This window comes from Taudactylus pleione, unplaced genomic scaffold (assembly GCF_031769625.1).
Source record: "Taudactylus pleione unplaced genomic scaffold, aTauple2 ptg000050l, whole genome shotgun sequence".
Taxonomy (NCBI): Eukaryota; Metazoa; Chordata; class Amphibia; order Anura; family Myobatrachidae; genus Taudactylus; species Taudactylus pleione.
In genome coordinates this window covers 1,060,001-1,080,000 of record NW_028284452.1, presented here as the reverse complement: position 1 = coordinate 1,080,000, position 20,000 = coordinate 1,060,001, and the positions used below count along the sequence as shown (strand labels likewise).

General features: G+C 39.0%; 38 non-coding genes across 38 annotated transcripts; all 38 read right to left on the bottom strand.

Annotated features, from left to right (window-relative positions):
* Nucleotides 1–320: 320 nt before the first annotated feature.
* On the bottom strand, nucleotides 321–393 carry TRNAV-UAC (transfer RNA valine (anticodon UAC)). The gene has a single exon. It is a non-coding gene; the product is annotated as a tRNA-Val (tRNA).
* Nucleotides 394–775: 382 nt separating this feature from the next.
* TRNAV-AAC (transfer RNA valine (anticodon AAC)) lies at nucleotides 776–848 on the bottom strand. The gene has a single exon. It is a non-coding gene; the product is annotated as a tRNA-Val (tRNA).
* A 232-nt stretch (nucleotides 849–1,080) lies between these two features.
* On the bottom strand, nucleotides 1,081–1,153 carry TRNAV-CAC (transfer RNA valine (anticodon CAC)). Its single transcript has one exon. It is a non-coding gene; the product is annotated as a tRNA-Val (tRNA).
* Nucleotides 1,154–1,233: 80 nt separating this feature from the next.
* TRNAV-CAC (transfer RNA valine (anticodon CAC)) lies at nucleotides 1,234–1,306 on the bottom strand. Its single transcript has one exon. It is a non-coding gene; the product is annotated as a tRNA-Val (tRNA).
* Nucleotides 1,307–2,330: 1,024 nt separating this feature from the next.
* TRNAV-CAC (transfer RNA valine (anticodon CAC)) lies at nucleotides 2,331–2,403 on the bottom strand. Its single transcript has one exon. It is a non-coding gene; the product is annotated as a tRNA-Val (tRNA).
* A 1,656-nt stretch (nucleotides 2,404–4,059) lies between these two features.
* Nucleotides 4,060–4,132, bottom strand: TRNAV-CAC (transfer RNA valine (anticodon CAC)). Its single transcript has one exon. It is a non-coding gene; the product is annotated as a tRNA-Val (tRNA).
* A 233-nt stretch (nucleotides 4,133–4,365) lies between these two features.
* TRNAV-CAC (transfer RNA valine (anticodon CAC)) lies at nucleotides 4,366–4,438 on the bottom strand. Its single transcript has one exon. It is a non-coding gene; the product is annotated as a tRNA-Val (tRNA).
* An 80-nt stretch (nucleotides 4,439–4,518) lies between these two features.
* TRNAV-CAC (transfer RNA valine (anticodon CAC)) lies at nucleotides 4,519–4,591 on the bottom strand. Its single transcript has one exon. It is a non-coding gene; the product is annotated as a tRNA-Val (tRNA).
* Nucleotides 4,592–4,824: 233 nt separating this feature from the next.
* TRNAV-CAC (transfer RNA valine (anticodon CAC)) lies at nucleotides 4,825–4,897 on the bottom strand. The gene has a single exon. It is a non-coding gene; the product is annotated as a tRNA-Val (tRNA).
* An 80-nt stretch (nucleotides 4,898–4,977) lies between these two features.
* On the bottom strand, nucleotides 4,978–5,050 carry TRNAV-CAC (transfer RNA valine (anticodon CAC)). The gene has a single exon. It is a non-coding gene; the product is annotated as a tRNA-Val (tRNA).
* A 233-nt stretch (nucleotides 5,051–5,283) lies between these two features.
* On the bottom strand, nucleotides 5,284–5,356 carry TRNAV-CAC (transfer RNA valine (anticodon CAC)). Its single transcript has one exon. It is a non-coding gene; the product is annotated as a tRNA-Val (tRNA).
* Nucleotides 5,357–5,436: 80 nt separating this feature from the next.
* Nucleotides 5,437–5,509, bottom strand: TRNAV-CAC (transfer RNA valine (anticodon CAC)). Its single transcript has one exon. It is a non-coding gene; the product is annotated as a tRNA-Val (tRNA).
* A 233-nt stretch (nucleotides 5,510–5,742) lies between these two features.
* Nucleotides 5,743–5,815, bottom strand: TRNAV-CAC (transfer RNA valine (anticodon CAC)). The gene has a single exon. It is a non-coding gene; the product is annotated as a tRNA-Val (tRNA).
* Nucleotides 5,816–5,895: 80 nt separating this feature from the next.
* On the bottom strand, nucleotides 5,896–5,968 carry TRNAV-CAC (transfer RNA valine (anticodon CAC)). Its single transcript has one exon. It is a non-coding gene; the product is annotated as a tRNA-Val (tRNA).
* A 233-nt stretch (nucleotides 5,969–6,201) lies between these two features.
* Nucleotides 6,202–6,274, bottom strand: TRNAV-CAC (transfer RNA valine (anticodon CAC)). The gene has a single exon. It is a non-coding gene; the product is annotated as a tRNA-Val (tRNA).
* A 759-nt stretch (nucleotides 6,275–7,033) lies between these two features.
* On the bottom strand, nucleotides 7,034–7,106 carry TRNAV-UAC (transfer RNA valine (anticodon UAC)). The gene has a single exon. It is a non-coding gene; the product is annotated as a tRNA-Val (tRNA).
* Nucleotides 7,107–7,488: 382 nt separating this feature from the next.
* Nucleotides 7,489–7,561, bottom strand: TRNAV-AAC (transfer RNA valine (anticodon AAC)). Its single transcript has one exon. It is a non-coding gene; the product is annotated as a tRNA-Val (tRNA).
* A 232-nt stretch (nucleotides 7,562–7,793) lies between these two features.
* TRNAV-CAC (transfer RNA valine (anticodon CAC)) lies at nucleotides 7,794–7,866 on the bottom strand. Its single transcript has one exon. It is a non-coding gene; the product is annotated as a tRNA-Val (tRNA).
* Nucleotides 7,867–7,946: 80 nt separating this feature from the next.
* On the bottom strand, nucleotides 7,947–8,019 carry TRNAV-CAC (transfer RNA valine (anticodon CAC)). The gene has a single exon. It is a non-coding gene; the product is annotated as a tRNA-Val (tRNA).
* A 215-nt stretch (nucleotides 8,020–8,234) lies between these two features.
* On the bottom strand, nucleotides 8,235–8,307 carry TRNAV-CAC (transfer RNA valine (anticodon CAC)). Its single transcript has one exon. It is a non-coding gene; the product is annotated as a tRNA-Val (tRNA).
* Nucleotides 8,308–9,656: 1,349 nt separating this feature from the next.
* Nucleotides 9,657–9,729, bottom strand: TRNAV-CAC (transfer RNA valine (anticodon CAC)). The gene has a single exon. It is a non-coding gene; the product is annotated as a tRNA-Val (tRNA).
* Nucleotides 9,730–10,794: 1,065 nt separating this feature from the next.
* TRNAV-UAC (transfer RNA valine (anticodon UAC)) lies at nucleotides 10,795–10,867 on the bottom strand. The gene has a single exon. It is a non-coding gene; the product is annotated as a tRNA-Val (tRNA).
* A 382-nt stretch (nucleotides 10,868–11,249) lies between these two features.
* TRNAV-AAC (transfer RNA valine (anticodon AAC)) lies at nucleotides 11,250–11,322 on the bottom strand. Its single transcript has one exon. It is a non-coding gene; the product is annotated as a tRNA-Val (tRNA).
* A 232-nt stretch (nucleotides 11,323–11,554) lies between these two features.
* Nucleotides 11,555–11,627, bottom strand: TRNAV-CAC (transfer RNA valine (anticodon CAC)). The gene has a single exon. It is a non-coding gene; the product is annotated as a tRNA-Val (tRNA).
* Nucleotides 11,628–11,707: 80 nt separating this feature from the next.
* Nucleotides 11,708–11,780, bottom strand: TRNAV-CAC (transfer RNA valine (anticodon CAC)). The gene has a single exon. It is a non-coding gene; the product is annotated as a tRNA-Val (tRNA).
* Nucleotides 11,781–11,995: 215 nt separating this feature from the next.
* Nucleotides 11,996–12,068, bottom strand: TRNAV-CAC (transfer RNA valine (anticodon CAC)). The gene has a single exon. It is a non-coding gene; the product is annotated as a tRNA-Val (tRNA).
* A 1,349-nt stretch (nucleotides 12,069–13,417) lies between these two features.
* Nucleotides 13,418–13,490, bottom strand: TRNAV-CAC (transfer RNA valine (anticodon CAC)). Its single transcript has one exon. It is a non-coding gene; the product is annotated as a tRNA-Val (tRNA).
* Nucleotides 13,491–15,010: 1,520 nt separating this feature from the next.
* Nucleotides 15,011–15,083, bottom strand: TRNAV-AAC (transfer RNA valine (anticodon AAC)). The gene has a single exon. It is a non-coding gene; the product is annotated as a tRNA-Val (tRNA).
* Nucleotides 15,084–15,315: 232 nt separating this feature from the next.
* TRNAV-CAC (transfer RNA valine (anticodon CAC)) lies at nucleotides 15,316–15,388 on the bottom strand. Its single transcript has one exon. It is a non-coding gene; the product is annotated as a tRNA-Val (tRNA).
* An 80-nt stretch (nucleotides 15,389–15,468) lies between these two features.
* Nucleotides 15,469–15,541, bottom strand: TRNAV-CAC (transfer RNA valine (anticodon CAC)). Its single transcript has one exon. It is a non-coding gene; the product is annotated as a tRNA-Val (tRNA).
* Nucleotides 15,542–15,811: 270 nt separating this feature from the next.
* Nucleotides 15,812–15,884, bottom strand: TRNAV-AAC (transfer RNA valine (anticodon AAC)). The gene has a single exon. It is a non-coding gene; the product is annotated as a tRNA-Val (tRNA).
* A 232-nt stretch (nucleotides 15,885–16,116) lies between these two features.
* TRNAV-CAC (transfer RNA valine (anticodon CAC)) lies at nucleotides 16,117–16,189 on the bottom strand. Its single transcript has one exon. It is a non-coding gene; the product is annotated as a tRNA-Val (tRNA).
* A 215-nt stretch (nucleotides 16,190–16,404) lies between these two features.
* TRNAV-CAC (transfer RNA valine (anticodon CAC)) lies at nucleotides 16,405–16,477 on the bottom strand. Its single transcript has one exon. It is a non-coding gene; the product is annotated as a tRNA-Val (tRNA).
* A 1,349-nt stretch (nucleotides 16,478–17,826) lies between these two features.
* TRNAV-CAC (transfer RNA valine (anticodon CAC)) lies at nucleotides 17,827–17,899 on the bottom strand. Its single transcript has one exon. It is a non-coding gene; the product is annotated as a tRNA-Val (tRNA).
* A 233-nt stretch (nucleotides 17,900–18,132) lies between these two features.
* Nucleotides 18,133–18,205, bottom strand: TRNAV-CAC (transfer RNA valine (anticodon CAC)). Its single transcript has one exon. It is a non-coding gene; the product is annotated as a tRNA-Val (tRNA).
* A 759-nt stretch (nucleotides 18,206–18,964) lies between these two features.
* Nucleotides 18,965–19,037, bottom strand: TRNAV-UAC (transfer RNA valine (anticodon UAC)). The gene has a single exon. It is a non-coding gene; the product is annotated as a tRNA-Val (tRNA).
* Nucleotides 19,038–19,419: 382 nt separating this feature from the next.
* TRNAV-AAC (transfer RNA valine (anticodon AAC)) lies at nucleotides 19,420–19,492 on the bottom strand. The gene has a single exon. It is a non-coding gene; the product is annotated as a tRNA-Val (tRNA).
* Nucleotides 19,493–19,725: 233 nt separating this feature from the next.
* TRNAV-CAC (transfer RNA valine (anticodon CAC)) lies at nucleotides 19,726–19,798 on the bottom strand. The gene has a single exon. It is a non-coding gene; the product is annotated as a tRNA-Val (tRNA).
* Nucleotides 19,799–20,000: the final 202 nt, after the last annotated feature.

Below are 20,000 nucleotides of genomic sequence, written 5' to 3'. Positions count from 1 at the left end.
AGGACCTTTCGCATATGAGATGAACGTGATAACCACTACACTACAGAAACAGCCTCTTGTGGAGTGGAAAAGTATTGAACCTGGAAGAGCCATAGTAACAGAATACTCTTAAAATCATAATGTAAAAGTATGTTTCTGTCTACTTTCAAACTGAGGACCTTTCGCATATGAGATGAATATGATAACCACTACACTACAAAAACTGCCTCTTGGAGAACTGAAAAGAATTAAACTCGGAAGTGCAATTTGCATATGGGCTTTCAAATATATTTTTTCTGCTAATAGTAACAAAAAAATCCTAAAATCATAAATAAAAAAAAAGTTTCTGCCCAGCTTCAAACTGGGGACCTTTCGCGTGTAAGGCGAACGTGATAACCACTACACTACAGAGACTGCCTCTGCGGGGACGGAAAAGTATTGAAAGTAAAAGTATGTTTCTGCCCACTTTCAAACTGGGGACCTTTCGCGTGTTAGGCGATTGTGATAACCACTACACTACAGAAACTGCCTCTGTGGGGACGGAAAAGTATTGAACCTGGAAGAGCCATAGTAACAGAATACTAATAAAATCATAAAGTAAAAGTATGTTTCTGCCTACTTTCAAACTGAGGACCTTTCGCATATGAGATGAATGTGATAACCACTACACTACAAAAACTACCTCTTGGGGAACGGAAAAGAGTTAAACTTGGAAGTGCAATTTGCATATGGGCTTTCAAAAATATTTTTTCTGCTACTAGTAACAGAAAAATCCTAAAATCATAAATATTAAAAATGTATCTGCCCAGTTTCGAACTGGGGACCTTTCGCGTGTTAGGCGAATGTGATAACCACTATACTACAGAAACTGCATCTTTGGAGATGGAAAAGTATTGAACCTGGAAGACCCATAGTAACAGAATGCTCATATAATCATAAAGTAAAAGTATGTTTTTGCCCACTTTCAAACTGGTGACTTTTTGTGTGTTAGGCTAATGTGATAACCACTACACTACAGAAACTGCCTCTGTGGGGACGGAAAGTATTGAACCTGGAAGAGCATTAGTAACAGAATACTCTTAAAATCATAACGTAAAAGTATGTTTCTGCCCAGTTTCGAACTGGAGACCTTTTGCGTGTGAGGCAAACGTGATAACCACTACACTACAGAAACTGCCTCTGTGAGAACGGAAAAGTATTGCACCTGGAAGAGCCATAGTAACAGAATACTCTTAAAATCATAACATAAAAGTATGTTTCTGCCCAGTTTCGAACTGGGTACCTTTCACATGTGAGGCGAACGTGATAACCACTACACTACAGAAACAGCCTCTTGTGGAGTGGCAAAGTATTGAACCTGGAAGAGCCATAGTAACAGAATACTCTTAAAATCAAAATGTAAAAGTATGTTTCTGCCCCACTTTCAAACTGAGGATCTTTCGCATATGAGATGAACGTGATAACCACTACACTACAGAAACTGCCTCTTGGGGAATGGAAAAGAATTAAACCTGGAAGTGCAATTTGCATATGGGCTTTCAAAAATATTTTTTCTGCTAATAGTAACAGAAAAATCCTAAATAAAAAGAAATTTTCTGCCCAGTTTCAAACTGGGAACTTTTTGCGTGTTAGGCGAACGTGATAACCACTACACTACAGAAACTGCGTCTGTGCCAACGGAAAAGTATTGAACCTGGAAGAGCCATAGTAACAGAATACTAATAAAATCATAAAGTAAAAGTATGTTTCTGCCTACTTTCAAACTGAGGACCTTTCGCATATGAGATGAATATGATAACCACTACACTACAAAAACTGCCTCTTGGAGAACTGAAAAGAATTAAACTCGGAAGGGCAATTTGCATATGGGCTTTCAAAAATATTTTTTCTGCTAATAGTAACAGAAAAATCCTAAAATCATAAATAAAAAAAAAGTTTCTGCCCAGTTTCAAACTGGGGACCTTCCGCGTGTTAGGCAAATGTGATAACCACTACACTACAGAAACTGTCTCCGCGGGGATGGAAAAGTATTGAAAGTAAAAGTATGTTTCTGCCAACTTTCAAAATGGGGACCTTTCGCGTGTGAGGCGAACGTGATAACCACTACACTATAGAAACTGCCTCTGCGGGGACAGAAAAGTATTGAACCTGGAAGACCCATAGTAAAAGAATCCTCATAAAATCATAAAGTAAAAGTATGTTTTTGCCAACTTTCAAACTGGGGACCTTTCGCGTGTTACGCGAATGTGATAACCACTACACTACAGAAACTGCCTCTGTGGGGATGGAAAAGTATTGAACCTGGAAGAGCCATAGTAACAGAATACTCTTAAAATCATAACGTAAAAGTATGTTTCTGCCCAGTTTCGAACTGGGGACTTTTCGCGTGTGAGGCGAACGTGATAACCACTACACTACAGAAACTACCTCTGCGTGGATGGAAAAGTATTGAACCTGGAAGACCCATAGTAACAGTATCCTCATAAAATCATAATGTAAAAGTAAGTTTCTGCCCACATTCAAACGGGGGACCTTTCGCGTCTGAGGCGAATGTGATAACCACTACACTACAGAAACTGTCTCTGTGGGTACGGAAAAGTATTGAACCTGGAAGAGCCATAGTAACAGAATACTCTTAAAATCATAACGTAAAAGTATATTTCTGCCCAGTTTCAAACTGGGGACCTTTCGCGTGTGAGGCGAACGAGATAACCACTACACTACAGAAACTGCCTCTGCAAGGATGGAAAAATATTGAACATGGAAGACCCATAGTAACAGAATCCTCAAAAAATCATAAAGTAAAAGTATGTTTCTGCCCACTTTCAAACTGAGGACCTTTCGCATATGAGATGAACGTGATAACCACTACACTACAGAAACAGCCTCTTGTGGAGTGGAAAAGTATTGAACCTGGAAGAGCCATAGTAACAGAATACTCTTAAAATCATAATGTAAAAGTATGTTTCTGCCCCACTTTCAAACTGATGATCTTTCACATATGAGATGAACGTGATAACCACTACACTACAGAAACTGCCTCTTGGGGAATGGAAAAGAATTAAACTTGGAAGTGCAATTTGCATATGGGCTTCCAAAATTATTTTTTCTACTAATAGTAACAGAAAAATCCTGGATAAAATATAAATTTCTGCCCAGGGGACTTTTCGCATGTTAGGCGAACGTGATAACCACTACACTACAGAAACAGCCTCTTGTGGAGTGGCAAAGTATTGAACCTGGAAGAGCCATAGTAACAGAATACTCTTAAAATCAAAATGTAAAAGTATGTTTCTGGCCCACTTTCAAACTGAGGATCTTTCGCATATGAGATGAACGTGATAACCACTACACTACAGAAACTGCCTCTTGGGGAATGGAAAAGAATTAAACCTGGAAGTGCAATTTGCATATGGGCTTTCAAAAATATTTTTTCTGCTAATAGTAACAGAAAAATCCTAAATAAAAAGAAATTTTCTGCCCAGTTTCAAACTGGGAACTTTTTGCGTGTTAGGCGAACGTGATAACCACTACACTACAGAAACTGCGTCTGTGCCAACGGAAAAGTATTGAACCTGGAAGAGCCATAGTAACAGAATACTAATAAAATCATAAAGTAAAAGTATGTTTCTGCCTACTTTCAAACTGAGGACCTTTCGCATATGAGATGAATATGATAACCACTACACTACAAAAACTGCCTCTTGGAGAACTGAAAAGAATTAAACTCGGAAGGGCAATTTGCATATGGGCTTTCAAAAATATTTTTTCTGCTAATAGTAACAGAAAAATCCTAAAATCATAAATAAAAAAAAAGTTTCTGCCCAGTTTCAAACTGGGGACCTTCCGCGTGTTAGGCAAATGTGATAACCACTACACTACAGAAACTGTCTCCGCGGGGATGGAAAAGTATTGAAAGTAAAAGTATGTTTCTGCCAACTTTCAAAATGGGGACCTTTCGCGTGTGAGGCGAACGTGATAACCACTACACTATAGAAACTGCCTCTGCGGGGACAGAAAAGTATTGAACCTGGAAGAGCCATAGTAACAGAATACTCTTAAAATCATAACGTAAAAGTATGTTTCTGCCCAGTTTCAAACTGGGGACTTTTCGCGTGTGAGGCGAACGTGATAACCACTACACTACAGAAACTACCTCTGCGTGGATGGAAAAGTATTGAACCTGGAAGACTCATAGTAACAGTATCCTCATAAAATCATAATGTAAAAGTATGTTTCTGCCCACATTCAAACGGGGGACCTTTCGCGTCTGAGGCGAATGTGATAACCACTACACTACAGAAACTGTCTATGTGGGTACGGAAAAGTATTGAACCTGGAAGAGCCATAGTAACAGAATACTCTTAAAATCATAACGTAAAAGATTGTTTCTGCCCAGTTTCGAACTGGGGACCTTTCGCGTGTGAGGCGAACGTGATAACCACTACACTACAGAAACTGCCTCTGTGGGGATGGAAAAGTATTGCACCTGGAAGAGCCATAGTAACAGAATACTCTTAAAATCATAACGTAAAAGATTGTTTCTGCCCAGTTTCGAACTGGGGACCTTTCGCGTGTGAGGCGAACGTGATAACCACTACACTACAGAAACTGCCTCTGCGGGGATGGAAAAGTATTGAACCTGGAAGACCCATAGTAACAGTATCCTCATAAAATCATAAAGTAAAAGTATGTTTCTGCCCACTTTCAAACTGGGGACCTTTCGCGTCTGAGGCGAATGTGATAACCACTACACTACAGAAACTGCCTCTGTGGGTACGGAAAAGTATTGAACCTGGAAGAGCCATAGTAACAGAATACTCTTAAAATCATAACGTAAAAGATTGTTTCTGCCCAGTTTCGAACTGGGGACCTTTCGCGTGTGAGGCGAACGTGATAACCACTACACTACAGAAACTGCCTCTGTGGGGATGGAAAAGTATTGCACCTGGAAGAGCCATAGTAACAGAATACTCTTAAAATCATAACGTAAAAGATTGTTTCTGCCCAGTTTCGAACTGGGGACCTTTCGCGTGTGAGGCGAACGTGATAACCACTACACTACAGAAACTGCCTCTGCGGGGATGGAAAAGTATTGAACCTGGAAGACCCATAGTAACAGTATCCTCATAAAATCATAAAGTAAAAGTATGTTTCTGCCCACTTTCAAACTGGGGACCTTTCGCGTCTGAGGCGAATGTGATAACCACTACACTTCAGAAACTGCCTCTGTGGGTACGGAAAAGTATTGAACCTGGAAGAGCCATAGTAACAGAATACTCTTAAAATCATAACGTAAAGGATTGTTTCTGCCCAGTTTCGAACTGGGGACCTTTCGCGTGTGAGGTGAACGTGATAACCACTACACTACAGAAACTGCCTCTGTGGGGATGGAAAAGTATTGCACCTGGAAGAGCCATAGTAACAGAATACTCTTAAAATCATAACGTAAAAGATTGTTTCTGCCCAGTTTCGAACTGGGGACCTTTTGCGTGTGAGGCGAACGTGATAACCACTACACTACAGAAACTGCCTCTGCGGGGATGGAAAAGTATTGAACCTGGAAGACCCATAGTAACAGTATCCTCATAAAATCATAAAGTAAAAGTATGTTTCTGCCCACTTTCAAACTGGGGACCTTTCGCGTCTGAGGCGAACGTGATAACCACTACACTACAGAAACTGCCTCTGTGGGTACGGAAAAGTATTGAACCTGGAAGAGCCATAGTAACAGAATACTCTTAAAATCATAACGTAAAAGATTGTTTCTGCCCAGTTTCGAACTGGGGACCTTTCGCGTGTGAGGCGAACGTGATAACCACTACACTACAGAAACTGCCTCTGTGGGGATGGAAAAGTATTGCACCTGGTAGAGCCATAGTAACAGAATACTCTTAAAATCATAACGTAAAAGATTGTTTCTGCCCAGTTTCGAACTGGGGACCTTTCGCGTGTGAGGCGAACGTGATAACCACTACACTACAGAAACTGCCTCTGCGGGGATGGAAAAGTATTGAACCTGGAAGACCCATAGTAACAGTATCCTCATAAAATCATATAGTAAAAGTATGTTCCTGCCCACTTTCAAACTGGGGACCTTTCGCGTCTGAGGCGAATGTGATAACCACTACACTACAGAAACTGCCTCTGTGGGTACGGAAAAGTATTGAACCTGGAAGAGCCATAGTAACAGAATACTCTAAAAATCATAACGTAAAAGTATGTTTCTGCCCAGTTTCGAACTGGGGACCTTTCGCGTGTGAGGCGAACGTGATAACCACTACACTACAGAAACAGCCTCTTGTGGAGTGGAAAAGTATTGAACCTGGAAGAGCCATAGTAACAGAATACTCTTAAAATCATAATGTAAAAGTATGTTTCTGCCCACTTTCAAACTGAGGACCTTTCGCATATGAGATGAACGTGATAACCACTACACTACAGAAACAGCCTCTTGTGGAGTGGAAAAGTATTGAACCTGGAAGAGCCATAGTAACAGAATACTCTTAAAATCATAATGTAAAAGTATGTTTCTGCCCCACTTTCAAACTGAGGATCTTTCGCATATGAGATGAACGTGATAACCACTACACTACAGAAACTGCCTCTTGGGGAATGGAAAAGAATTAAACCTGGAAGTGCAATTTGCATATGGGCTTTCAAAAATATTTTTTCTGCTAATAGTAACAGAAAAATCATAAATAAAAAGAAATTTTCTGCCCAGTTTCAAACTGGGATCTTTTTGAGTGTTAGGCGAACGTGATAACCACTACACTACAGAAACTGCGTCTGTGCCAACGTAAAAGTATTGAACCTGGAAGAGCCATAGTAACAGAATACTAATAAAATCATAATGTAAAAGTATGTTTCTGTCTACTTTCAAACTGAGGACCTTTCGCATATGAGATGAATATGATAACCACTACACTACAAAAACTGCCTCTTGGAGAACTGAAAAGAATTAAACTCGGAAGTGCAATTTGCATATGGGCTTTCAAATATATTTTTTCTGCTAATAGAAACAAAAAAATCCTAAAATCATAAATAAAAAAAAAGTTTCTGCCCAGCTTCAAACTGGGGACCTTTCGCGTGTAAGGCGAACGTGATTACCACTACACTACAGAGACTGCCTCTGCGGGGACGGAAAAGTATTGAAAGTAAAAGTATGTTTCTGCCCACTTTCAAACTGGGGACCTTTCGCGTGTTAGGCGATTGTGATAACCACTACACTACAGAAACTGCCTCTGTGGGGACGGAAAAGTATTGAACCTAGAAGAGCCATAGTAACAGAATACTAATAAAATCATAAAGTAAAAGTATGTTTCTGCCTACTTTCAAACTGAGGACCTTTCGCATATGAGATGAATGTGATAACCACTACACTACAAAAACTACCTCTTGGGGAACGGAAAAGAGTTAAACTTGGAAGTGCAATTTGCATATGGGCTTTCAAAAATATTTTTTCTGCTACTAGTAACAGAAAAATCCTAAAATCATAAATATTAAAAATGTATCTGCCCAGTTTCGAACTGGGGACCTTTCACGTGTTAGGCGAATGTGATAACCACTATACTACAGAAACTGCATCTTTGGAGATGGAAAAGTATTGAACCTGGAAGACCCATAGTAACAGAATCCTCATAAAATCATAAAGTAAAAGTATGTTTTTACCCACTTTCAAACTGGGGACTTTTTGTGTGTTAGGCTAATGTGATAACCACTACACTACAGAAACTGCCTCTGTGGGGACGGAAAGTATTGAACCTGGAAGAGCAATAGTAACAGAATACTCTTAAAATCATAACGTAAAAGTATGTTTCTGCCCAGTTTCGAACTGGAGACCTTTTGCGTGTGAGGCAAACGTGATAACCACTACACTACAGAAACTGCCTCTGTGAGAACGGAAAAGTATTGCACCTGGAAGAGCCATAGTAACAGAATACTCTTAAAATCATAACATAAAAGTATGTTTCTGCCCAGTTTCGAACTGGGGACCTTTCACATGTGAGGCGAACGTGATAACCACTACACTACAGAAACAGCCTCTTGTGGAGTGGCAAAGTATTGAACCTGGAAGAGCCATAGTAACAGAATACTCTTAAAATCAAAATGTAAAAGTATGTTTCTGCCCCACTTTCAAACTGAGGATCTTTCGCATATGAGATGAACGTGATAACCACTACACTACAGAAACTGCCTCTTGGGGAATGGAAAAGAATTAAACAGAATACTCTTAAAATCATAACGTAAAAGATTGTTTCTGCCCAGTTTCGAACTGGGGACCTTTCACGTGTGAGGCGAACGTGATAACCCCTACACTACAGAAACTACCTCTGCGAGGACGGAAAAGTATTGAATCTGGAAGATCCATAGTAACAGAATCCTCATAAAATCATAAAGTAAAAGTATGTTTCTGCCCACTTTCAAACTGAGGACCTTTCGCATATGAGATGAATGTGATAACCTCTACACTACAATAACTGCCTCTTGGGGAATGGAAAAGAATTAAACTTGGAAGTGCAATTTGCATATGGGCTTCCAAAATAATTTTTTCTACTAATAGTAACAGAAAAATCCTGAATAAAATATAAATTTCTGCCCAGGGGACTTTTCGCGTGTTAGGCGAACGTGATAACCACTACACTACAGAAACAGCCTCTTGTGGAGTGGCAAAGTATTGAACCTGGAAGAGCCATAGTAACAGAATACTCTTAAAATCAAAATGTAAAAGTATGTTTCTGGCCCACTTTCAAACTGAGGATCTTTCGCATATGAGATGAACGTGATAACCACTACACTACAGAAACTGCCTCTTGGGGAATGGAAAAGAATTAAACCTGGAAGTGCAATTTGCATATGGGCTTTCAAAAATATTTTTTCTGCTAATAGTAACAGAAAAATCCTAAATAAAAAGAAATTTTCTGCCCAGTTTCAAACTGGGAACTTTTTGCGTGTTAGGCGAACGTGATAACCACTACACTACAGAAACTGCGTCTGTGCCAACGGAAAAGTATTGAACCTGGAAGAGCCATAGTAACAGAATACTAATAAAATCATAAAGTAAAAGTATGTTTCTGCCTACTTTCAAACTGAGGACCTTTCGCATATGAGATGAATATGATAACCACTACACTACAAAAACTGCCTCTTGGAGAACTGAAAAGAATTAAACTCGGAAGGGCAATTTGCATATGGGCTTTCAAAAATATTTTTTTTGCTAATAGTAACAGAAAAATCCTAAAATCATAAATAAAAAAAAAGTTTCTGCCCAGTTTCAAACTGGGGACCTTCCGCGTGTTAGGCAAATGTGATAACCACTACACTACAGAAACTGTCTCCACAGGGATGGAAAAGTATTGAAAGTAAAAGTATGTTTCTGCCAACTTTCAAAATGGGGACCTTTCGCGTGTGAGGCGAACGTGATAACCACTACACTATAGAAACTGCCTCTGCGGGTACAGAAAAGTATTGAACCTGGAAGATCCATAGTAAAAGAATCCTCATAAAATCATAAAGTAAAAGTATGTTTTTGCCAACTTTCAAACTGGGGACCTTTCGCGTATTAGGCGAATGTGATAACCACTACACTACAGAAACTGCCTCTGTGGGGACGGAAAAGTATTGAACCTGGAAGAGCCATAGTAACAGAATACTCTTAAAATCATAACGTAAAAGTATGTTTCTGCCCAGTTTCGAACTGGGGACTTTTCGCGTGTGAGGCGAAAGTGATAACCACTACACTACAGAAACTACCTCTGCGTGGATGGAAAAGTATTGAACCTGGAAGACCCATAGTAACAGTATCCTCATAAAATCATAATGTAAAAGTATATTTCTGCCCACATTCAAACAGGGGACCTTTCGCGTCTGAGGCGAATGTGATAACCACTACACTACAGAAACTGTCTCTGTGGGTATGGAAAAGTATTGAACCTGGAAGAGCCATAGTAACAGAATACTCTTAAAATCATAACGTAAAAGTATATTTCTGCCCAGTTTCAAACTGGGGACCTTTCGCGTGTGAGGCGAACGAGATAACCACTACACTACAGAAACTGCCTCTGCAAGGATGGAAAAATATTGAACATGGAAGACCCATAGTAACAGAATCCTCAAAAAATCATAAAGTAAAAGTATGTTTCTGCCCACTTTCAAACTGAGGACCTTTCGCATATGAGATGAACGTGATAACCACTACACTACAGAAACAGCCTCTTGTGGAGTGGAAAAGTATTGAACCTGGAAGAGCCATAGTAACAGAATACTCTTAAAATCATAATGTAAAAGTATGTTTCTGCCCCACTTTCAAACTGATGATCTTTTGCATATGAGATGAACGTGATAACCACTACACTACAGAAACTGCCTCTTGGGGAATGGAAAAGAATTAAACCTGGAAGTGCAATTTGCATATGGGCTTTCAAAAATATTTTTTCTGCTAATAGTAACAGAAAAATCATAAATAAAAAGAAATTTTCTGCCCAGTTTCAAACTGGGATCTTTTTGAGTGTTAGGCGAACGTGATAACCACTACACTACAGAAACTGCGTCTGTGCCAACGTAAAAGTATTGAACCTGGAAGAGCCATAGTAACAGAATACTAATAAAATCATAATGTAAAAGTATGTTTCTGTCTACTTTCAAACTGAGGACCTTTCGCATATGAGATGAATATGATAACCACTACACTACAAAAACTGCCTCTTGGAGAACTGAAAAGAATTAAACTCGGAAGTGCAATTTGCATATGGGCTTTCAAATATATTTTTTCTGCTAATAGAAACAAAAAAATCCTAAAATCATAAATAAAAAAAAAGTTTCTGCCCAGCTTCAAACTGGGGACCTTTCGCGTGTAAGGCGAACGTGATTACCACTACACTACAGAGACTGCCTCTGCGGGGACGGAAAAGTATTGAAAGTAAAAGTATGTTTCTGCCCACTTTCAAACTGGGGACCTTTCGCGTGTTAGGCGATTGTGATAACCACTACACTACAGAAACTGCCTCTGTGGGGACGGAAAAGTATTGAACCTAGAAGAGCCATAGTAACAGAATACTAATAAAATCATAAAGTAAAAGTATGTTTCTGCCTACTTTCAAACTGAGGACCTTTCGCATATGAGATGAATGTGATAACCACTACACTACAAAAACTACCTCTTGGGGAACGGAAAAGAGTTAAACTTGGAAGTGCAATTTGCATATGGGCTTTCAAAAATATTTTTTCTGCTACTAGTAACAGAAAAATCCTAAAATCATAAATATTAAAAATGTATCTGCCCAGTTTCGAACTGGGGACCTTTCACGTGTTAGGCGAATGTGATAACCACTATACTACAGAAACTGCATCTTTGGAGATGGAAAAGTATTGAACCTGGAAGACCCATAGTAACAGAATCCTCATAAAATCATAAAGTAAAAGTATGTTTTTACCCACTTTCAAACTGGGGACTTTTTGTGTGTTAGGCTAATGTGATAACCACTACACTACAGAAACTGCCTCTGTGGGGACGGAAAGTATTGAACCTGGAAGAGCAATAGTAACAGAATACTCTTAAAATCATAACGTAAAAGTATGTTTCTGCCCAGTTTCGAACTGGAGACCTTTTGCGTGTGAGGCAAACGTGATAACCACTACACTACAGAAACTGCCTCTGTGAGAACGGAAAAGTATTGCACCTGGAAGAGCCATAGTAACAGAATACTCTTAAAATCATAACATAAAAGTATGTTTCTGCCCAGTTTCGAACTGGGGACCTTTCACATGTGAGGCGAACGTGATAACCACTACACTACAGAAACAGCCTCTTGTGGAGTGGCAAAGTATTGAACCTGGAAGAGCCATAGTAACAGAATACTCTTAAAATCAAAATGTAAAAGTATGTTTCTGCCCCACTTTCAAACTGAGGATCTTTCGCATATGAGATGAACGTGATAACCACTACACTACAGAAACTGCCTCTTGGGGAATGGAAAAGAATTAAACAGAATACTCTTAAAATCATAACGTAAAAGATTGTTTCTGCCCAGTTTCGAACTGGGGACCTTTCACGTGTGAGGCGAACGTGATAACCCCTACACTACAGAAACTACCTCTGCGAGGACGGAAAAGTATTGAATCTGGAAGATCCATAGTAACAGAATCCTCATAAAATCATAAAGTAAAAGTATGTTTCTGCCCACTTTCAAACTGAGGACCTTTCGCATATGAGATGAATGTGATAACCTCTACACTACAATAACTGCCTCTTGGGGAATGGAAAAGAATTAAACTTGGAAGTGCAATTTGCATATGGGCTTCCAAAATAATTTTTTCTACTAATAGTAACAGAAAAATCCTGAATAAAATATAAATTTCTGCCCAGGGGACTTTTCGCGTGTTAGGCGAACGTGATAACCACTACACTACAGAAACAGCCTCTTGTGGAGTGGCAAAGTATTGAACCTGGAAGAGCCATAGTAACAGAATACTCTTAAAATCAAAATGTAAAAGTATGTTTCTGGCCCACTTTCAAACTGAGGATCTTTCGCATATGAGATGAACGTGATAACCACTACACTACAGAAACTGCCTCTTGGGGAATGGAAAAGAATTAAACCTGGAAGTGCAATTTGCATATGGGCTTTCAAAAATATTTTTTCTGCTAATAGTAACAGAAAAATCCTAAATAAAAAGAAATTTTCTGCCCAGTTTCAAACTGGGAACTTTTTGCGTGTTAGGCGAACGTGATAACCACTACACTACAGAAACTGCGTCTGTGCCAACGGAAAAGTATTGAACCTGGAAGAGCCATAGTAACAGAATACTAATAAAATCATAAAGTAAAAGTATGTTTCTGCCTACTTTCAAACTGAGGACCTTTCGCATATGAGATGAATATGATAACCACTACACTACAAAAACTGCCTCTTGGAGAACTGAAAAGAATTAAACTCGGAAGGGCAATTTGCATATGGGCTTTCAAAAATATTTTTTTTGCTAATAGTAACAGAAAAATCCTAAAATCATAAATAAAAAAAAAGTTTCTGCCCAGTTTCAAACTGGGGACCTTCCGCGTGTTAGGCAAATGTGATAACCACTACACTACAGAAACTGTCTCCACAGGGATGGAAAAGTATTGAAAGTAAAAGTATGTTTCTGCCAACTTTCAAAATGGGGACCTTTCGCGTGTGAGGCGAACGTGATAACCACTACACTATAGAAACTGCCTCTGCGGGTACAGAAAAGTATTGAACCTGGAAGATCCATAGTAAAAGAATCCTCATAAAATCATAAAGTAAAAGTATGTTTTTGCCAACTTTCAAACTGGGGACCTTTCGCGTTTTAGGCGAATGTGATAACCACTACACTACAGAAACTGCCTCTGTGGGGACGGAAAAGTATTGAACCTGGAAGAGCCATAGTAACAGAATACTCTTAAAATCATAACGTAAAAGTATGTTTCTGCCCAGTTTCGAACTGGGGACTTTTCGCGTGTGAGGCGAAAGTGATAACCACTACACTACAGAAACTACCTCTGCGTGGATGGAAAAGTATTGAACCTGGAAGACCCATAGTAACAGTATCCTCATAAAATCATAATGTAAAAGTATATTTCTGCCCACATTCAAACAGGGGACCTTTCGCGTCTGAGGCGAATGTGATAACCACTACACTACAGAAACTGTCTCTGTGGGTATGGAAAAGTATTGAACCTGGAAGAGCCATAGTAACAGAATACTCTTAAAATCATAACGTAAAAGTATATTTCTGCCCAGTTTCAAACTGGGGACCTTTCGCGTGTGAGGCGAACGAGATAACCACTACACTACAGAAACTGCCTCTGCAAGGATGGAAAAATATTGAACATGGAAGACCCATAGTAACAGAATCCTCAAAAAATCATAAAGTAAAAGTATGTTTCTGCCCACTTTCAAACTGAGGACCTTTCGCATATGAGATGAACGTGATAACCACTACACTACAGAAACAGCCTCTTGTGGAGTGGAAAAGTATTGAACCTGGAAGAGCCATAGTAACAGAATACTCTTAAAATCATAATGTAAAAGTATGTTTCTGCCCCACTTTCAAACTGATGATCTTTTGCATATGAGATGAACGTGATAACCACTACACTACAGAAACTGCCTCTTGGGGAATGGAAAAGAATTAAACCTGGAAGTGCAATTTGCATATGGGCTTTCAAAAATATTTTTTCTGCTAATAGTAACAGAAAAATCATAAATAAAAAGAAATTTTCTGCCCAGTTTCAAACTGGGATCTTTTTGAGTGTTAGGCGAACGTGATAACCACTACACTACAGAAACTGCGTCTGTGCCAACGGAAAAGTATTGAACCTGGAAGAGCCATAGTAACAGAATACTAATAAAATCATAATTTAAAAGTATGTTTCTGTCTACTTTCAAACTGAGGACCTTTCGCATATGAGATGAATATGATAACCACTACACTACAAAAACTGCCTCTTGGAGAACTGAAAAGAATTAAACTCGGAAGTGCAATTTGCATATGGGCTTTCAAATATATTTTTTCTGCTAATAGTAACAAAAAAATCCTAAAATCATAAATAAAAAAAAAGTTTCTGCCCAGCTTCAAACTGGGGACCTTTCGCGTGTAAGGCGAACATGATAACCATTACACTACAGAGACTGCCTCTGCGGGGACGGAAAAGTATTGAAAGTAAAAGTATGTTTCTGCCCACTTTCAAACTGGGGACCTTTCGCGTGTTAGGCGATTGTGATAACCACTACACTACAGAAACTGCCTCTGTGGGGACGGAAAAGTATTGAACCTGGAAGAGCCATAGTAACAGAATACTAATAAAATCATAAAGTAAAAGTATGTTTCTGCCTACTTTCAAACTGAGGACCTTTCGCATATGAGATGAATGTGATAACCACTACACTACAAAAACTACCTCTTGGGGAACGGAAAAGAGTTAAACTTGGAAGTGCAATTTGCATATGGGCTTTCAAAAATATTTTTTCTGCTACTAGTAACAGAAAAATCCTAAAATCATAAATATTAAAAATGTATCTGCCCAGTTTCGAACTGGGGACCTTTCGCGTGTTAGGCGAATGTGATAACCACTATACTACAGAAACTGCATCTTTGGAGATGGAAAAGTATTGAACCTGGAAGACCCATAGTAACAGAATCCTCATAAAATCATAAAGTAAAAGTATGTTTTTGCCCACTTTCAAACTGGGGACATTTTGTGTGTTAGGCTAATGTGATAACCACTACACTACAGAAACTGCCTCTGTGGGGACGGAAAGTATTGATCCTGGAAGAGCAATAGTAACAGAATACTCTTAAAATCATAACGTAAAAGTATGTTTCTGCCCAGTTTCGAACTGGAGACCTTTTGCGTGTGAGGCAAACGTGATAACCACTACACTACAGAAACTGCCTCTGTGAGAACGGAAAAGTATTGCACCTGGAAGAGCCATAGTAACAGAATACTCTTAAAATCATAACATAAAAGTATGTTTCTGCCCAGTTTCGAACTGGGGACCTTTCGCATGTGAGGCGAACGTGATAACCACTACACTACAGAAACAGCCTCTTGTGGAGTGGCAAAGTATTGAACCTGGAAGAGCCATAGTAACAGAATACTAATAAAATCATAAAGTAAAAGTATGTTTCTGCCTACTTTCAAACTGAGGACCTTTCGCATATGAGATGAATGTGATAACCACTACACTACAAAAACTACCTCTTGGGGAACGGAAAAGAGTTAAACTTGGAAGTGCAATTTGCATATGGGCTTTCAAAAATATTTTTTCTGCTACTAGTAACAGAAAAATCCTAAAATCATAAATATTAAAAATGTATCTGCCCAGTTTCGAACTGGGGACCTTTCGCGTGTTAGGCGAATGTGATAACCACTATACTACAGAAACTGCATCTGTGGAGATGGAAAAGTATTGAACCTGGAAGACCCATAGTAACAGAATCCTCATAAAATCATAAAGTAAAAGTATGTTTTTGCCAACTTTCAAACTGGGGACTTTTTGTGTGTTAGGCTAATGTGATAACCACTACACTACAGAAACTGCCTCTGTGGGGACGGAAAGTATTGATCCTGGAAGAGCAATAGTAACAGAATACTCTTAAAATCATAACGTAAAAGTATGTTTCTGCCCAGTTTCGAACTGGAGACCTTTTGCGTGTGAGGCAAACGTGATAACCACTACACTACAGAAACAGCCTCTTGTGGAGTGGCAAAGTATTGAACCTGGAAGAGCCATAGTAACAGAATACTCTTAAAATCAAAATGTAAAAGTATGTTTCTGCCCCACTTTCAAACTGAGGATCTTTCGCATATGAGATGAACGTGATAACCACTACACTACAGAAACTGCCTCTTGGGGAATGGAAAAGAATTAAACAGAATACTCTTAAAATCATAACGTAAAAGATTGTTTCTGCCCAGTTTTGAACTGGGGACCTTTCGCGTGTGAGGCAAACGTGATAACCCCTACACTACAGAAACTTCCTCTGCGAGGACGGAAAAGTATTGAATCTGGAAGATCCATAGTAACAGAATCCTCATAAAATCATAAAGTAAAAGTATGTTTCTGCCCACTTTCAAACTGAGGACCTTTCGCATATGAGATGAATGTGATAACCTCTACACTACAATAACTGCCTCTTGGGGAATGGAAAAGAATTAAACTTGGAAGTGCAATTTGCATATGGGCTTCCAAAATTATTTTTTCTACTAATAGTAACAGAAAAATCCTGAATAAAATATAAATTTCTGCCCAGGGGACTTTTCGCGTGTTAGGCGAACGTGATAACCACTACACTACAGAAACAGCCTCTTGTGGAGTGGCAAAGTATTGAACCTGGAAGAGCCATAGTAACAGAATACTCTTAAAATCAAAATGTAAAAGTATGTTTCTGGCCCACTTTCAAACTGAGGATCTTTCGCATATGAGATGAACGTGATAACCACTACACTACAGAAACTGCCTCTTGGGGAATGGAAAAGAATTAAACCTGGAAGTGCAATTTGCATATGGGCTTTCAAAAATATTTTTTCTGCTAATAGTAACAGAAAAATCCTAAATAAAAAGAAATTTTCTGCCCAGTTTCAAACTGGGAACTTTTTGCGTGTTAGGCGAACGTGATAACCACTACACTACAGAAACTGCGTCTGTGCCAACGGAAAAGTATTGAACCTGGAAGAGCCATAGTAACAGAATACTAATAAAATCATAAAGTAAAAGTATGTTTCTGCCTACTTTCAAACTGAGGACCTTTCGCATATGAGATGAATATGATAACCACTACACTACAAAAACTGCCTCTTGGAGAACTGAAAAGAATTAAACTCGGAAGGGCAATTTGCATATGGGCTTTCAAAAATATTTTTTCTGCTAATAGTAACAGAAAAATCCTAAAATCATAAATAAAAAAAAAGTTTCTGCCCAGTTTCAAACTGGGGACCTTCCGCGTGTTAGGCAAATGTGATAACCACTACACTACAGAAACTGTCTCCGCGGGGATGGAAAAGTATTGAAAGTAAAAGTATGTTTCTGCCAACTTTCAAAATGGGGACCTTTCGCGTGTGAGGCGAACGTGATAACCACTACACTATAGAAACTGCCTCTGCTGGGACAGAAAAGTATTGAACCTGGAAGACCCATAGTAAAAGAATCCTCATAAAATCATAAAGTAAAAGTATGTTTTTGCCAACTTTCAAACTGGGGACCTTTCGCGTGTTAGGCGAATATGATAACCACTACACTACAGAAACTGCCTCTGTGGGGACGGAAAAGTATTGAACCTGGAAGAGCCATAGTAACAGAATACTCTTAAAATCATAACGTAAAAGTATGTTTCTGCCCAGTTTCGAACTGGGGACTTTTCGCGTGTGAGGCGAACGTGATAACCACTACACTACAGAAACTACCTCTGCGTGGATGGAAAAGTATTGAACCTGGAAGACCCATAGTAACAGTATCCTCATAAAATCATAATGTAAAAGTATGTTTCTGCCCACATTCAAACGGGGGACCTTTCGCGTCTGAGGCGAATGTGATAACCACTACAGTACAGAAACTGTCTCTGTGGGTACGGAAAAGTATTGAACCTGGAAGAGCCATAGTAACAGAATACTCTTAAAATCATAACGTAAAAGTATATTTCTGCCCAGTTTCAAACTGGGGACCTTTCGCGTGTGAGGCGAACGTGATAACCACTACACTACAGAAACTGCCTCTGCAAGGATGGACAAATATTGAACATGGAAGACCCATAGTAACAGAATCCTCAAGAAATCTTAAAGTAAAAGTATGTTTCTGCCCACTTTCAAACTGAGGACCTTTCGCATATGAGATGAACGTGATAACCACTACACTACAGAAACAGACTCTTGTGGAGTGGAAAAGTATTGAACCTGGAAGAGCCATAGTAACAGAATACTCTTAAAATCATAATGTAAAAGTATGTTTCTGCCCCACTTTCAAACTGAGGATCTTTCGCATATGAGATGAACGTGATAACCACTACACTACAGAAACTGCCTCTTGGGGAATGGAAAAGAATTAAACCTGGAAGTGCAATTTGCATATGGGCTTTCAAAAATATTTTTTCTGCTAATAGTAACAGAAAAATCACAAATAAAAAGAAATTTTCTGCCCAGTTTCAAGCTGGGATCTTTTTGAGTGTTAGGCGAACGTGATAACCACTACACTACAGAAACTGCGTCTGTGCCAACGGAAAAGTATTGAACCTGGAAGAGCCATAGTAACAGAATACTAATAAAATCATAATGTAAAAGTATGTTTCTGTCTACTTTCAAACTGAGGACCTTTCGCATATGAGATGAATATGATAACCACTACACTACAAAAACTGCCTCTTGGAGAACTGAAAAGAATTAAACTCGGAAGTGCAATTTGCATATGGGCTTTCAAATATATTTTTTCTGCTAATAGTAACAAAAAAATCCTAAAATCATAAATAAAAAAAAAGTTTCTGCCCAGCTTCAAACTGGGGACCTTTCGCGTGTAAGGCGAACGTGATAACCACTACACTACAGAGACTGCCTCTGCGGGGATGGAAAAGTATTGAAAGTAAAAGTATGTTTCTGCCCACTTTCAAACTGGGGACCTTTCGCGTGTTAGGCGATTGTGATAACCACTACACTACAGAAACTGCCTCTGTGGGGACAGAAAAGTATTGAACCTGGAAGAACCATAGTAACAGAATACTAATAAAATCATAAAGTAAAAGTATGTTTCTGCCTACTTTCAAACTGAGGACCTTTCGCATATGAGATGAATGTGATAACCACTACACTACAAAAACTACCTCTTGGGGAACGGAAAAGAGTTAAACTTGGAAGTGCAACTTGCATATGGGCTTTCAAAAATATTTTTTCTGCTACTAGTAACAGAAAAATCCTAAAATCATAAATATTAAAAATGTATCTGCCCAGTTTCGAACTGGGGACCTTTCGCGCGTTAGGCGAATGTGATAACCACTACACTATAGAAACTGCCTCTGCGGGGACAGAAAAGTATTGAACCTGGAAGACCCATAGTAAAAGAATCCTCATAAAATCATAAAGTAAAAGTATGTTTTTGCCAACTTTCAAACTGGGGACCTTTCGCGTGTTAGGCGAATATGATAACCACTACACTACAGAAACTGCCTCTGTGGGGACGGAAAAGTATTGAACCTGGAAGAGCCATAGTAACAGAATACTCTTAAAATCATAACGTAAAAGTATGTTTCTGCCCAGTTTCGAACTGGGGACTTTTCGCGTGTGAGGCGAACGTGATAACCACTACACTACAGAAACTACCTCTGCGTGGATGGAAAAGTATTGAACCTGGAAGACCCATAGTAACAGTATCCTCATAAAATCATAATGTAAAAGTATGTTTCTGCCCACATTCAAACGGGGGGCCTTTCGCGTCTGAGGCGAATGTGATAACCACTACACTACAGAAACTGTCTCTGTGGGTACGGAAAAGTATTGAACCTGGAAGAGCCATAGTAAC